Consider the following 12,502-nt stretch of genomic DNA (forward strand, 5'->3'; position numbering starts at 1 on the left):
TCGGCCGGTATGCCGACCTGTCGCAAGAGGGCGGCGTAGACTTGGGCAAGACCACAATCGTGGCTATGTCGGCTTCCGGAGGGAAGGAGCCTTTCTTGACCGCTTCGGCATAGAGGGCACCCAACCGTGGGACCAGATGGTCCTTATAGGCGGCATAAAACTCTTGGGGGAAGCCGTCCGGGCCTGGGGTTTTCCCCGCAGACATGCGCCCTAGCGCATCCCCAATCTCCTCCTGAGAAATGGGTTCCTCCACACTCTCCCAGTCACTGGACCGAAGACAGGGAAGCCGTAGATTACTAGCGGCAAGCATTGAGGCTAAGGAGAGGTCCGACGCCCGGGCCCGATACAACTGCGAGTAATACTGAGCGAAGGCGTCCGCGATAGCCACGGCGGAAGATTGGAGCCGGCCGTCAGAGTCAGTCACCGCTGGGATAATTTGCGACGCCCTGGGGTAAGTAGCCAGCCGGTGCAGCAGCGCACCGTTCTTGTCGCCCCACCCATATACCCTCGCCACCGAGGATTGCCAGAGGAGCTTAGCCGCATCAAGCGACCGTTGACGGATCTCCTCCCGCAGAAGTCGCAGTTGCCGAGTCCCGGCCGGATCACCGGTCCCAGAGAGAGATAGCTCCAGTCGTAGTGCCCGGGCCTCACAGGCAGTGAGCCGCTGGAGTTGCGACTGGCGATGCCGCACCACCTGTGTTTTGGCCGCCCCCCTGACGGTGGCCTTGCAGGCCTCCCAAAGGGTACCCGCCGAGGAGACCGACCCGTCGTTGTTGCAAAAGTACCGCGTCAGGGCGGACCCCACCTCCCTACGGAGCTTCTTGTCCTGGAGAAACCAGGCGTTGAAGCGCCACACTTGGCGGGCCCCCCCGAGGCGGGGGGCCCAGACCCAGGAGGACCGGAGAGTGGTCGGATATCCCCCTGGGAAGGATGCGGATGTCCTGGATGCCTACACAGTCAGCGGGGGGGACAAAGATCGCATCAATACGCGCATGAGTGTGGTGGGCGGCCGAGGTGTGCATGTATTGCCGTGCGCGTGGGTGCCAAGTCCGCCACGCATCGCATAGGCCCTGAGCCTCCGCCCAGTTCGCCAGTTGCTGCACTCGTGCAGCGCGGGGCACCGAAACCGGACCCGAGGAGTCGAGCTGTGGGGCCGAGACCGCATTGAAGTCCCCCCCCCCCGCCCCCCTCCCCCCCAAGACAATAGCGCCCGGCGGGAGAGTCACCAGCAAAGATGCGGCGTGAGATAAAGCCTGAGGTAGCCCGGTAGGCGGCGTGTAGAGTGACAGAAGACTGAGCGGCCGCCCTTCAAGCGTGCCACACACGGCAATCCCCATCCCATGGGGGTCATGAATCACCTGGGTAAACACAAAAGGAAGGGAGCGGCGCAATAGGACAGCGACCCCCCGCGACCCGCGCGAGAACCCCGAGTGCCATACCCGGTCGTATCCGTAGCGCGCCAGAAAGGGGCATTTCCCGCCAAGCAGGTGGGTTTCTTGAAGCAGGAGCACGTCAGCTTCCGCGCGCTGGGCATACTTAAGGACGGCAGTGCGCTTGAGTCTATCTAGTAGGCCGTTCACATTCCAGGACAGGACGCGCACCTGAGCCTTAGAGGGTAGGTCAGCCATAATAATGATGGGAACAGAGCGCGCTAGGAGCGGAGCGGCCAGTGGGAGCCAGGGCTACGGGTCCCTCGCTAGGGGAAGCCAGCGGGCAGCGCGGGAAAGCGATCGGCGGCAGAGCCCGTGTGGATGGCTGCATGGAGAAGCGCAGTGATACGCGAGGTGTGGTGCTGCGTAAGAGGCTCAAAGAAAAACATATCCAAACCAAACAAAACAGTCCCCCGAGGAGGAACAACCAACAAGCATCCAACCCCAACCCCCCACCCCACACTTCGAGAACGGAAGCATCTGTCGCCCGAACTAAACCAACAATTACAAAGCCCCAAGCCTAAGCGCTCGGGTGTAAAGAGCGTGGTGGCCCCTCCTGAAGCACGGATTTCAGTGTCTCGTCTTAGGTTGCTGTGGGAAAGCGTGAGATTGCAAAGCCCCCCGTCCCCGCCACCCGGAAGGGTCACCGCCTCCCCTTGTGGATGCATGAAACAACCGCAAGTCATATAGCAGGACTGCGGGAGAGGTCCGATAGGTCAATCTGTACGTTGAGGGGGGTTTGAGACCCGTCCGGTCGAGGCGACAGGCGGCGCCGGGGCCCCCCAGCCGCACGAGAGGAGGTGCCGGAGGAGACCCGCACCTGTCTCCCAGATGTGCTCGCAGACCAGGTCCGCGCCGTCGCCACGGCGCTGTCGTGAATGGGTGCGCTTCTTGCACCGTGATCGTTGGGACCCAGCAGCACCATGTCCCCGGGGCACAGCAGTGGACGACACCCCGCCGGGTTGGCGCAAAGGTCTTTCCTCAGTGAGCCAGGTCCAGGCCGCCCTGGGAGTGTCAAAGAACAGTGTCTTACTCTGGAAAACGACACGAAGGCGGGCCGGGAATTGGAGCTGGTATTGGAGGCCCAGGGAGCGCAGCTTTTGCTTGACCTCCGTGTAGGAGCGGCGTTGCTCCTGGACCTCCCGGGTGTAGTCTGGGAAGACCATAATGGTGTGGTTGTTGAAAGTCAAGGGGCCGCTCACCCGCGCCTCCCGCAGGATAGCGTCTCTGTCCCGAAAGTTGAGGATCCTAAGAATAAAGGGGCGCGGGGGGGCTGCCACCAGAGGTCTGGCCGCCAACGACCGGTGCGCCCTCTCCACCACGAACCAGGTCGACAGACCGGCCGCCGGCATCCAGGATTTGAACCATTGTTCGAGAAAGTCATCTGCTCGGCCAGACTCGACCCCCTCCGGAAAGCCCACTAGGCGAAGGTTGTTGCGACGGGCGCGATTTTCGGCATCTTCTGCCCGCCTGTGCAGTTCCTTGGAGTGGGTTGTGAGCTCCCGGACCTGGTCCTGTAGCAGGCGAATGTCATCCTCCGCCGTGGAGATCCGGGACTCCGTTTCCGTGATGCGAGCCGTGGCGCTGTGTAGTGGGTTCGGGGTGACAGACACGCTGCACAAGAAGGTAAGGGGTTTCAAAGTAGGTTTTTATTGCCAAGTGTAACAGTCTTTCTCATCCAGTGAACCGGGGCTGCTCTGACGTGTTCAGGGTAGGTCGAATCCCTGCAGGTGTTCCCGTCGTCCCTCTCTCCCTGTTAGTCGTTCTGGACAGGTTTCTCTTCCCCGGTATAACCCAAAAGAAAACAAAAGGAAATCACGTGTTAGGTGATGTCGCCCAGCGAAGCAATGAAGGGTCCAGGAGTGAGGGACACCGTGCAGCGAGAGTCTAATTGGTGTCTAAGTGCTCAGGGGAGGGGATTTGGGAATAGGGGGTGATGGCGGGTTTTTGAGGTTATCAGTGCTTTAAGAGGATTTTCCCTTCCCCACCCAGCCTGCGACTTTCCCCCGTACCTGCTCCAGCCACGCTCCTCCCCTGGGAACGTGGCAGGGCGCCTCGCGGAATCGGTGGCCTCCTGGCTTGTCGTTCTCGGCTCCCGTAGGCTCTTCGGTCTCGGCTCTCGGCTCCGCCGTCCGCTCCAGTCTGCTCCTCTTCCGCCACTCCAACTCGTTCTCCTCCGATGTCCCGTACTCCTCTCCGCTCACCGTCGCTCTTCTCCTCCACTCCAGCTCACTCTCCAACTCCGGGGAAACGCCGTCCGCCAACTTCCTGTTCCTGTTCTCCTTTGAAGTCCCGCTACAGGACGCGTCATCCAGGGGAGGAGTCTCGTCGCATGGGATCTCCCTCTTAAAGGCACCCGGTACCTCTTTCTGAGTCCAGTCTGGCTGAGGGCTGTAAATCCAGTCCTGCGGTTGCTCTCGCTCCTCGCCAGCCTGTGTATGAACATAAAGTGATATAGAGGGGTCATGTGACCAATATGGCCAAACAGGTGAGTCCTCCTCAGTCATGTCCCCTGCCCCGTCACACGCTGCGAAGGTCCTGCCGCAGAAGCGCAACATCGACCTTCACCTCCCCAACCATCCCCTCCAAGGATGTGTGAGAGGCATCAATGGCCTGAAGGATGACGGCCAAGTCCTTGCTCGGGGCCGGCACCCCCCCTCCACCCGCACCCGCCGGGTCCGAGTTCACGAACTGGTCAATCCGCGTCTGGTGGGACGCCGCCGGTTGCTTGGAGCCCTTCTCCTTGCCCATGATGAATCCAGGGAGCACGACAAGTGAAATATTTAAGACACTTTTTCACCGGGCAATTAAGAAATGTTGTCCTTCGCAGGACTGTGTCATTCTACAGCAAATTAACTTTCTGGAGATGACGGAACGCTTCAGCTATCTTTTATACTTGTACTTGGAAAGCAGCGTGTTTTTTTGTTTATTAAACACAGCAGAATTTCTGCTCCTACACTTCAACTGTTTTGCTTGAATTATTTATATATTATCACAGTTGATGTGAGTGCCATTGGCTTGGGGGTGGTCCTTTGTAGGTCTCGCCTAGCGAACGCAGCTCATGCGCTGCATCACCTTGGCGATACTATTGTTGTCGGTTTGGTGCGCGAAGGGAGACAAACCATGTGCGCGCACGGACAGGCGATGCGCACGCGCATGGCGTCTCCTCTCTAGCGATATTAGCTTTCACACGCTCCCACCGCCCTCTCACTGCAACCATACAAGGCAGCTTCAGAGCTGTGCCCGGCGCCGGACAGCAGACGTGCACACGCTCGGCGTCTTGCACGGCTCGCAGGCATCAGAGCTGTGCCCGGTGCCGGACAGCAGATGTGCACACTCACGGCATCTTGCGGGCTTCAGAGCCTTCTCGCAATGTCGAGAGGTTGTTCCGCTAGTCGCCACTTTCTTCCACCTTAGCAACCGTGGGAGGAAAATAAGCACAGTGGGCGGAGTTGAGGCTCATTGCGTCCGGGAGTGAAAACATCATTCTGGGGCCACTCGATCCAGTCATGCCCTAGTAGGCCTCATAGACGCCGGGGTCTTGCGTGCTGCCATGTCCGCCCAGGTGTTACCGGGGGGCGGGCAAGTGAGGAAGCTTCTGCTGGTGTCTGGTGGTGCACTGGAGGTGGGGGAGCTGCGCTGCCTACTGCAGTTGGACTCAAGGGCGCTTACCGGCGTGCTGGAGCAGGGACAGCAACAGGGCCAGGTGCTGCTGGTCACCCGCGAACAACCTCAGCTCTACGGCCCTTGTCTCCTGGAAGGCCCTGGAAAGAAGCCGGCACCCGCCGTGGAGTAATTGGCGCTGGCCCTGAGTGGCGTCCGGCTGTGCAGGGAGAGGCCCGGAAGTTGTGATGGAGTGTGCGGGAACCTTCATCTTTGTAGGTTTTTCGTCTTCGGCAATTGCAGAAACAATGTGAGCAGGTAAAGATGTTACAGATGGGAATATACATACGAAAAATGGCGCTACTACGCATGGGTTGCGGTGGTGTACGTGGCAAGGTTTGAACAAGTGGAGAGCAGGGGGCTAGCTCATAAATGATCACTAAGGGAATATGCATGGCGTAAGATGGTAGTGGTACAAAGCTCTGAATGGGAAGAATGCATTGGGGTGACAAGCGCGCCAATATTATTATCCGGTAACGAGTACTTGATTGTCCAGTGGACTCAGTTGCAATTAATATGGGGCATAACTGTTGCGATCCTTGAGGGAGGTAGTCACTCGTAGTCTTTGAATGTCACTCATAATTACACTAAAATTATGAAAATCTCACACAAGCAATCTGAAACCTCGACAGCTATGCCTCTCTCCATATGCCTATCCCAGGCCTTTGCATCTGCACCTGCCGGCTGCCCTCCATGCTAACTTCCACTTTCACCTGGCCATACATCTCAAGTTATCCCATCTCAAAGGCCAGGAGCCCCCAACCATTTGCATTCTGGGACTCGTAGTTCTGGGTTTACGCTGGAAGGTGGGTGGCCTAATCACACTTCACCTGGACCGCTTTAGATCGTGAACTATGCCACCCACCCGCCTTGGTAGCTGACTAGGATTAAACGCTGTTGTGTAAGATGCAGCCTGTTTAGGAAGATGTCTCTTACATGTTCCCAGATTGATGACATCCTCTCAGTTCATTTCCATACTCTTAAATCCGACACTTTCATTATCCTAGAACCCTAACACGCGTTAGGCATCACCACAGCGCAATAGAAATAACATCTATCCTAGCAAACTACTTGCACACTTTACATATTGCTGCTGAAGCAACACCTATATTGGCTAAAATCTCCCTCGTGCAGAGCCCTCCTCCACCAGAAGGTCTCCACTTCATGGTCAGTTTCAGCACAGGGCGGAGGTGTTTCTGAAGGCTCAGTTAATGCCTATTTTAGGGTATCCACATGCGGTACACTTGAATACAAGCCTCTGAATGAGAGTCTTTTACAGAGTGATTGCCATGAAAATCTGAGACAGACCCTGCCCTCTTAGAGCGATGCTGGACACCCTGGTGGATAAAGCACAGTTTCCATAGCAAAGCCTCCCCGATTGCTGTGGCACCCTCCATGTACAACTGTCTTTCCTCCAAGTATCTTTTTTTTTATTTCTTGTGTTTATCGAAGGATCATAGTTACTGTGATATTCCCTAATCATGGATTAGAGCGTGTGTGGATAACAAAGGGCCTGTGGTGGTGGATGCAGACTGGTGGGTGATGCAAAGTAAGCAATCTCATTGCGTCACACGCATGATTTCAGAGAAGTGCCTGTTTTTCATAGTGTAAGTGGTGATTCCGGACAGGGGTTATCACGTTCTCAGTCTAATGGTACTTGCACCAGTGCGTGATCTCCTGCTGCAATTCTAAGCTCAGATGTGCAATAAGTCTTGCATTTACGGGAGTTTAAGCCATTGGCATTGTAAATGACTATGCCTTTTATTTAACTGTTTTAAAAACACATAAATAAAAGGCATTATCATTTACAATGCCAATAGCTCAAACTCTCATAAATGCGAGACCTATTGCATTGCAAATGCTTGTTCAAAGAGGGGTAGACATGAATAAAATGTGGCTTTTGCCTATAGGACCTTATGTCAAACTGAACACAGGTATGCAGCAATTGCAAGGGAACCTATAGCGTGTGTCTTGGCCACCAATCATTTTGGGCATTTTGTTTGGGGGCAACAGGTAAATGCTAAGGAACAAGAAACCACTGGTAAGCATGTTGTTCTCTGGGGGATGGGTTTAATTTCAGAGCTTAGGTTGTCCCTAGAGGCTCTAAAGTGCCAGATTATATTATGCAGTTGAATCTGTCACTATTCAGGATTAATTGTACGACTGATTTTCGCTCTTGCTAGGGTGATAAGGATGACGCCTGTGGGGAGATGGAAGTGGTGACTTTCTGTTCAGGGAAGTTACAATCACTTACAGGTGTACCTGAATAAGATACAATAGCAGCAGACCTTGATTTGATTTTTTGATTTGGATAGTGGTTTTAGGTTGTTTATTCATGGTACTCTTGATGTAAGCGTGTCTGGAATACCTTTGAGGAATCACAAGCATTTGTAGAAAGAGGTACAGCTAATTAAGTCACTCATTTTCTTTTAGAAGTATTAATTAACTGTGTTTGGGGACGCGGTGTGGTCTCATAGGACTACACCCCATCTGGTCCCCTTGTATGCCTATACAACCCATATGACTTTAAGCACATTCAGGGCTGTGTAATGGTGTAAACCCCACATCTATATATTACTGCTGTCAGGCGCTGAGCCTGGGCGCCTACCGGGAACTCGTAGGGGAAAGAACTACATTCCCCAGAAGCCCAGCGGCTGGAAGGAGAGGAGCCGCGGCAATATAATCACAGTAACGCGACCGAGCCGGTGCGCGTAATACTGTTTGTGTGTTTAGAGCCGAATGGACTCTCGGCCTACGGACTACTTGCCTCGCGCCTACCGCGTCTACTGAGGTGTTTCCAGGGAGGCGATATCCGGATTCCTCGGGGCGCTGACGTAAGCGCCGCCGATTCGTGCTTTGCGCCTTGCTGAGAAGTGGTGTGAACGTCGGACCATTCATTTCCTACGGGGCGCTGATGTTAGCGCTGCCGTACTGTGTCCTGCTTCGCTCCTTGCTTCCGCGGGATCGCGGAGGATGCCTGTTTGCCGACCGGAGTAGGGGGTGCACTCCTAAGGATACTGCTTCGTGAATTCAGGTGGCGCTGATGTAAGCGCTACTTGCTTGTGCAGTGGTAACCAGCAAGAGAAGGAGAGGAGGTCTAGGAACAGAAACCCGCCTGTCAAGGGAACCTGGTCTCCAGCGCTACTCAGGTTCGGGTTGTGGTGGTGCGACAGCAGGTTTAGTGCAGACGAGACTGCAGAACAGGTACTGTGTTACTACATTGTTGATTCAGGACTCAGAGACTTAAGAGGAACAGTGCTTCCTGGAACTTTTGGTTTGGTTCTTCTTTTTTCATGATTTAGGGGAGACGAATACCTTGCGTTTTGGGCCGCCTTTACTTTGCTCTTCCTGATAACTCAGAAGTGCAAGACACTTGAGAATCACTGGCCTTCTAAACTTCTGTGCGTTTCTTCTGTGACTGAAGGGAGTTGCAGGGTTCGTATGAATGGGTGTGTATGATTAATTTTGGTCTGATAGGGGAATGCAGGGAAGGTCTGATGTGTTTGTTTTATGCTTTATTGTATTAGGTGCGCAGTGACACCAATGGAGAGACGTATCTCTTGTTGACACACAAGAACCCAGTGCACACTAAGAGAGAGCTGCAGGTAATAGGCGCGTGTAGGAGACCATATGAGAGTAGCAGTCTTGTTCTATGTGTGGTAATCGTGTATACTTTGGTTACAGGTATCCTCATCACCGCTGCTCCCTCCCTAATTCCTTTCCCTCGCCTGATTGCCCTATTACTTTGTGTAGGTTTAATCCAGAGTTGGGGACGTCTGGAGGTGGACCCCTTTGTCCTTCGCCCGGATCCTAAGGAGTCGCAGTGGATCGTTACAACTGCTGCCTGAAAGACCAAATGAAAAATTGTGAATATATTTAAATGTTTTAATTTTTAACAAATGTGCTGAACATTTTATTGTATTTCAATAAAAAGATAAAACTAAAATTCACAATATTAACCAAGGAATTTTTGCCCGGAATGTCAAGAGTCAGTCAATGATAGTACATGTAGGTTTTCCTTGGGAATATAGTCTGCACAATCAATTTTGCAATACAAACGCCAAAATGCATTTAGCATTTATCTTTTTTTATGTTTATCTAAGCAAATATTAATTACATAAAATGATTGTGTTCATATGACACTAATCAAAAATTTAAACGAAATAAAGAAATGGACCTTTAATTTTGAGCAAATAACAGAATCTGTTTCTCCTAGACAAAACTGCACACTTTACAAAGAAGGCCTCAAAAGTTGGCATTAGGGTTAATTTTGCTTTGAAATGTAGAAATGCAGAAAAATTTGTTTTATTCTTCATAGATGACCATTGTGTTCTTTCTTGTCGAAATGCTGCTTCGTGTTCGGGGTATCAGCAGGACTTCCTATAGTCCGAGGAAATATTTACTTCAGCGCTTTGTCCTTCATCTCCTTGTGTTTGCTAGATTTCAGTAAAGACTTATGGCCCAAAGAAGTACAATCTTTAGACAGGGCTATTGTGGGCAAGACATACTGTGGAAAGCTTTGTCGTCAAATGAAAGATCCTACAGAATAGTGAAGATATGTGGGGTGCAAGAAGGACACGTCACATGAGGATATGAGGAATTTTGAACAATGCTCCCTCTTTGCTGTTCTCAAAGGAGGGGAGGGAGCATAGACTAAGAGAGAAAGTTGCCAAGCAGATAAAGATATTGAGAGAAGACCAGGCACCAGGAACTGCAGTGAAATAAAGCAGATATCACAGCTGCATCAAGGGAAGAAAAGGAACTGAACTGATGAGTGCAATAGTATGTGGCAGGCAATGTATAACAGAAACAATGAGACAATGTGGGAACATAACCGAACAGGAGAAGGCCCGATTATCAACATCTCCCTACTTATAGAAGCATATGATAATGTAGTACATCCTATTGCTTTCGATCCTAAAAAAACAAACATTCTAACTCACGATGGAACACAGAAGGTCTGTGTTCCAAATAGTAGACAATCAATGGGTTAAGTTTATTAGATATTGTTACAAAGAAACTTGAGAAATGAATCTGGCCCTCTACCATGAATGCATTTCCCATCTATGGTATCAATTTGGAAAAGGCCCCAAAAGGGAGACACTGTAGTGGCCTATTGCTGTGGTTAGCCATTGGATATAAAGGTATCAGAATTCAATTATTAACCCTTAAGAGAAACAAACTACACATTCATCTTGAAGGGGAGGAGCATTATCAACCTGTTAAATTTCTAGAGTATTACCATCAATAGGTATGTATGTATGTATGTATGTATGTATTTATATGGGATTTCTATGACGCAAACCTAGCCAAAAGGCAGCGAGGCACTGTACATAGTCAAACAGAAGCACACAGTCAATGAATAATAGGTGGGAAAGCTGGGTTGTGGTAAGTTAACACATTGTGATGTAGTGTTCTTTATAGAGTCAAGTCTTCAACTCTTTCCTAAACTGGAGCAGCATTTGGGCAGTCCGGATGGATATGGAGATGTTGTTCCAGATCTGGAGAGCATAGATGAAAAAGGTCTGCTGTCTTGTTTTGGTCAGTAGTTCCAACTCACTAAGCCTTTTAGTATACTAGTTATTCTTTAAAACATTTTCTTTACCCAGCCACTAATTGAATGATAGAACATGATTATTACAATCCAGCTTTATCAATTACTGATACTCATGATAAGATAAGATGCATCTGCTCTACCACGCGGCGTAACCTGGAGCAGAACTGATCGCGTCTCTACTACTACGTAGATTGGACCTATTGCAAAGACCTGCATTGCCACTGCAAACAGCATTGCCTTCAGAACCGTCGCTGCACTACGCATCTTCAGCTCTGGCCCTTGCATCTCTTTTTGACAGCAGCCTCAACGACAACTCTGGACTCCGCATCACAGCCTCGCGATCTATGAACAGACGCCTCACCCCAACTGCGTGTGGCATCCTCGATACAGGAGTTCGCATCGCAAGCCCCGTCGACAGGACCCTACTCCGAGCAAGTGGAAAGGGCCAGCAAAAGGGGTGGACAGGGGTCAGGTGGGGAAAGGTGCCAGGTAGTCTTGGAACTATCTTGAGAGAGAACTACCTGCTCCCCCCTCCAACCTGCTGCAGGAAGTGGGCAGGGGGAAGAGCGATGTTGCTGCCTGCAGCATCCGAAAGGTTCAGGAATGATCAGGTCTGGGGTTTGTGGACCTGATATTTCCAGACCCAGAGTCACTTGAAATTGAAATTGAGAGTTGTCATGTTTCATCCAGAGTTATCGCTCTGAGTGAAATATCACAACTTATGATAAGAGCCTAGGTAGTGTGAAGTGCTGTGGTTATTTTATGAGAAGCCCAAACACCGTTTACATTCTCCCTCACTTTGTTGTCTCCTCAAAATAATGCCTTTTCGCAAAATAGTCCTGTTATTGCAAAGGATAGCTGTTGGTTGAATTTTACATTTTCGGTGTGGCATGGAATCTTGTAAAGACCTGTTAACTGAACAATTGCTAAAATGGGTGGCTAGGCAACGCTTGATACATGTCAAGGCTCTTAGCAGTGAGTGTAAACAGAGGTGGGAAAAGAATAATCAGTCATTCAATTAAAAATGGGGGTTATTAACAGTGGGATGTGAGCATATGCATATCAAATTAGAAAACCCACGACGGTCCTCAGTTTGCTGTTCAGCTTCTGACTACCACCAGAAAAAAAAGGCAAAGAGATACCATATGTTCTTTTTAAACTTTACAAAGCTGTCAGTTCCAATTCTGACATGTCTGCTTATTCATGTGCATGAAGCCCCTTGTTCCTCTTGGGCAGCACTCTTTATTCATAGCATGATGTATATAGTTTCTATGAAAAGATTTAGGGTCTTCTATCAGATCAATATTGTTCTGCTTTAATTACACACAGCAATATCCTCCTCGTTTATGAATCAGTGTATGCCAGAAGTAATTATAAACAGGCCCTTTAGAAGTGTATCCCTGCACTGCCAATGTAAGAAAGCTGAGCCAAAGGGCCTACATGTAATTACATCAACCCATATGTGATCACATCATCTCTGAGGAAGTCTTCAGGCCAGTTTGCCCTCAAGACCAACCACGAGTTAGCAGAAAGAGTTCCATGCTCCATTGAATATGCTGATAGATAAATGGACTAATAACTCATGTTGAACAATTTGTCTAGATTCTGCTCTTGCTATGTATCTACAACATTTCTCTTGCCTTCCACTTAGTCTCGTCATATTGTTTATTTATTTGAGGCATTTTTATGTGAGAATTACGAAATGCGTTGTCAACGTTTGTTTGGGCTACAAACACTATTTCTCACTTCCTCTTAGGAGATTCTGCATTATCTGAATGAGTTTGCACCCACGTATAGACTAACAATGTCAGTCAGACAACAACCAATAAGTTTCATAGTTCTAGAAGTCATG

General features: G+C 50.5%; 1 protein-coding gene across 4 annotated transcripts in view; it reads right to left on the reverse strand.

Moving 5' to 3' along the window:
* MIGA1 (mitoguardin 1) overlaps positions 1-12,502 on the reverse strand; it is a 738,294-nt gene that overhangs the window by 640,636 nt on the left and 85,156 nt on the right. The window lies entirely within an intron of this gene.

This window comes from Triturus cristatus, chromosome 4_2 (assembly GCF_964204655.1).
Source record: "Triturus cristatus chromosome 4_2, aTriCri1.1, whole genome shotgun sequence".
Taxonomy (NCBI): Eukaryota; Metazoa; Chordata; class Amphibia; order Caudata; family Salamandridae; genus Triturus; species Triturus cristatus.